This window comes from Mchenga conophoros, linkage group LG8, assembly GCF_057382185.1.
Source record: "Mchenga conophoros isolate Kocher_MC1m ecotype Shallow Benthic linkage group LG8, M_conophoros_male_GT1.1, whole genome shotgun sequence".
Lineage (NCBI taxonomy): Eukaryota > Metazoa > Chordata > Actinopteri > Cichliformes > Cichlidae > Mchenga > Mchenga conophoros.
This window is the reverse complement of record NC_140533.1, coordinates 15,648,527-15,652,854: the sequence shown is the minus strand read 5'-3', so window position 1 is coordinate 15,652,854 and position 4,328 is coordinate 15,648,527. Positions and strand designations below refer to the sequence as shown.

General features: G+C 39.4%; 1 pseudogene; it reads left to right on the top strand.

Annotated features, from left to right (window-relative positions):
• The first annotated feature begins 551 nt into the window (after positions 1-551).
• On the top strand, positions 552-2,773 carry LOC146568478 (uncharacterized; annotated as a pseudogene).
• Positions 2,774-4,328: the final 1,555 nt, after the last annotated feature.

The following is a 4,328-nucleotide window of genomic DNA, read 5'->3' as shown; positions in this document are numbered from 1 at the left end:
TGTGTGGGCCAAGGGCGGGAGCCCACAGTGAGCTCCGCCCAGGCAGAGAGGGAGAAAACAGCAACAGCAATTGTAGCCTTGTGGGGCCGACCGGGCAGGCACGGAGACCATGACAGTAACGCGTTACAGTAACTACGTTATTATTGCGGTAACGAGCACGGTAACTAGTTATTATGCCAAAATCAGGAACACGTTACTCGTTACTGGGATTTAGATAGGGTCGTTATTCGTTACTTCGTGTGTTGCGTTCGACTTACCTCGGAAATCGGAACACGAACCTGGGAATAATGTCACACTTGAGTAAACGGCATTCTGGTTAGCCTCGTCGGAGAAGTCTGGATTCCAATATGGCGACGCCCTCGAAAACAGTTGTTTTGCTAGCCCTCTACAAAAACAAATTACTACTAAACACATATGCAGCTCATCTGCAGTCTGACTTCCTACTGGGAAAGCAGAATTTCCGAGGCCCGAGTACAAAGGAAAGCACCACGACTGCAGTTTCCATGTTGGACATAAAAAGCGCACATCACACTGTGACGAAAGCTACAATCATGGCGGCAGTCAAAGATGGTCCAGGCATGGGTTTTCTCTCCTGGAAATATTCACATTATTTCTCCTTTCTGATGGTAAAAGACAGGAATATTGTCGTGAACTGTACTCTCTGTGGAGGTTCTAAAACTCTTTCGACATCAAAGACTAGCAATTCTAATCTGATGAAACATCTTCAGAAACAGCATGCATCTACCAAGTTAGTTGAAAAAGAACCCGAAGGCAACGTCGGTGACTTTAGCTCCGTTGACGCTATTCCAGCAAAACAACGAAAGCTTGATTTCGGACAGCCTGCTGCACAGTCCATCACCCAGCCCCAGCTACACAGGCTGATTGCCAGGTATGTTGTTGAAGACATGAAACCCATCTCAACGGTTGAGTCCCATGCTTTCAGACAACTGATTAGTCATATACCTGTGCGAGGGAGAGCTGGGAAGGCACTATCCAGAAAGACATTTTCCAGTTTCCTAGACCAAGAATATGCCAACATGGAGTCAGAGCTCAAAAATACACTTGACATGGTAGAATACATCTCCACAACAGCAGACATTTGGACTGTGCATAATAAAAGTTTTCTTGGTGTGACCGCGCATTAGATAAATGCACAAAACATGAAACGTGAGAAAGCAGCGCTGGCATGCAGGCGATTTATGGGTCGACATACGTATGACAGTATTGCATCTGAGCTGGACAACATTAACTCATCTCATGGCCTATCGTTTAAAATCACATCAACTGTAACGGATAATGGCTCCAATTTTGTCAAGGCTTTTAAAGTGTACCAGCCACCACCTGAGTCAGATGACTCTGAATATGAGGAGGATGAGGTGACTTTTGTTTCGATTGGGGATGTGCTGCAGAATGGTGCTGATAATGTTGATGATGCAATTTCTTTACCGCCACATCAGAGATGTGCATCGTACACAATGAATCTTATCTCTTGCACTGATGTGGAGAAGTGGCTATTGTCTGAAGCTGCAACAAAAACCATCTACAGAAGTGCCACCACAAAATGTGCAGGGCTGTGGAACAAGGCCAGTCGTTCCACAGTGGCTGCTGAGATTGTGGAAGACATTATTACAAAGAAGCTACTAGTACCTTGCACAACAAGGTGGAACTCGTTCTATTATACTCTGGAGAGAATTTCAAAGATACCTTTGGTGGAGCTGAACACAATCTCATCCACATTACAGTTGAAATGATTCAATGAGAGGGAGCATCAGTGTATCAGAGAGTACTGTGCAGTCATGAAACCACTTACTGTGGCACTGGACATTCTTCAAGGAGAAGACCATTGTTTTTATGACACACTCATACCCACACTGGAATCGCTGATGACCAAGACTCTGGCTATAAAAAATGGTCTGCAAATTATTGTTGGGCTACCAGATACAGTTGTCCAGGTAAGAGATGATATTTTCATTTGTGTTTATCTTTAATGAAATGTATTACTCAATTGCTTTTTATATTGTGCTGTGCTGTTGTGTCACATGCAAGTGAATGCTGTTACAGTTACAGATACTTAACCCCAATAAATAAATAAAATAAATACAACATAGTAAAATACACACTATTTACAAATTAAAATACATTCTATATAAAACTACAGCATGTTTTTAATGTTTAATTAATTTAATGTTGAAACAATGCATACTTTCTCATGCAAAATGTTTTTTGCACTTTTACTGTGTCATTATTACAGGCAGTCAAAACAAGGTTTGCACATGTCCTTGGAAGGGAAGATGCTTTGCTGGCTGCTGTGACACTACTAAAATTTAAGCTTCGTTGGTTACATGACCAGGCGCGGAAGGACCTCGCAAAGGCATGTCTGCTGGTAGAGTGTCGAAAACTTCTCCCTGAGCAAGATCAGCTACAACCAGGTACCAGCGTCACCAACACAACACAGCACCCGGGTTATAGCAAAGAGGATGAGTTCTTCTCCTTTGAAGAGAATGAGGACATATATGCCACTGCTGAAGGTGAGGTAGCCGAGTACCTCAAATCAGGAGCAACAGGGTTAGACTCTCTGAATCATTTCCCGATGATAAAGAAACTCTCTCTTAAACTTAATGCAGCCACTCCTTCAAGTGCCCCAGTTGAAAGGCTTTTCAGCCTGGGAAACCTGATTCTCACTCCAAAGAGGAACAAGTTGTCTGATCATAAGTTTGGGAAGCTTCTCCTCTTGAGGTACAATTGTTGGTTTGATGGAACCAAAGTTGAGTAGTGCTCATATGATGATGATGTGTTGCCTTCAGTTGTGCTCTACAAGGTAAAGTAGGTTAATATTTCCAAGTGAAACTTGGGCTTCTGAAGCACTTAAAATACCACTATATTTTATTTATCTACATGGCCTGTATGGAGGAAATATTATTTTGGTTTGACTGTTTATGAAGCTGAAAATACTTATTATTTATTTTATTTCTGTTTGTGGGGCTGAAAATACTTATAATTAATTTTATTTCTCTTCTCTTTCTCTGAAAATACTTTTATTACTGAACATGAGGTCTCCAGTTGGTGCAATTCAGCAGTTAAGTTTACAAAGTTGAGTTCAGTTAACTTTACAAAGAATGGACAAACCTCACCGTGTTTATGTTAAATCATTTTTGCACTACATTTTTTGCACTTTGATACCTACTTTGATACCTACAGCTCCTAAATGGTCTGAGGTACAGTTTAATGTTGGCACTGCTAAAAGCATACTTTCTGTCCATTTAAATGGCAAAAATAAATATCTTTCAAAAGTTTCAACACACTGTATGTTGTGTTTTGTGATCCACTGCTTCTTCCTAGTGATACTACATACAATGATTAGATTTATAACACTGCTGTAACAAACCCAAAATGATGTGATTGCATTTGTAGAGGGTTGAAACAATAGAAATTAATTAAAACAGACAGATAAAAAAGTGACACATAAAACAAACTTTGTTAATTTCTAATTTAGTTTCATTCATTTCATCATTAACTTGCACTCGCACTACTACACTGCCATTTTAACCATTTTAGGTTCAGGCCATTAGGTGGCACAGTGTACTTGTGGAAGGATAGTGCTAACATGTAAGCAAGCTAGAAGACTGGCATCCTTGCTGGGTATCCAGTTAGGGAAGCAACACATTAATAAGAAAATTCTGGGTAAAACCAAAGTTACTTTCCCTAGTAACTAGTTACTTTAAAAGTAACTAGTAACTTGAAGTAACTGAGTTACTTTTGATAGGAGTAACTAGTAATGTAACTAAGTTACTAATTTAAAGTAACTTACCCAACACTGCATATTACAAAACAATAATATGATAAACTTTCCAGATTGGAGTGGTAAAGGAATCAAATACTTAAAACATATATTAGAAGGAACAGAATTTATTCCATTTGACAGACTAGTTACACAATATGGGATCAACAAGAAAAGATTTTTAGAATATCAACAAATTAAATCCATAGTAAAAAAGAAATTTAAACCGGGTCAAGTTGAACTACAAACACCACCAAGTGTGGTTCAATTTCTTACTCTTAAAACCCCAAAATCACTTTCCAAAATATACAGAATGCTTTCTAAAAGAGATGAATCAATATCACTTCCTATTGCAAAATGGGAAGCGGATTTGCTTAAAAACCTTTCATCTAATTAGAAATCCCAGTCTTCAATTAATTCAATACAAAATACTACATAGAGTGCACTATACAGGTCATCGGATGTTCAAGATGGGCTTTACGTCTACCAACAACTGCTCACACTGCCAAACCAATTCACCGGACAATTATATCCACGCTCTTTGGTTCTG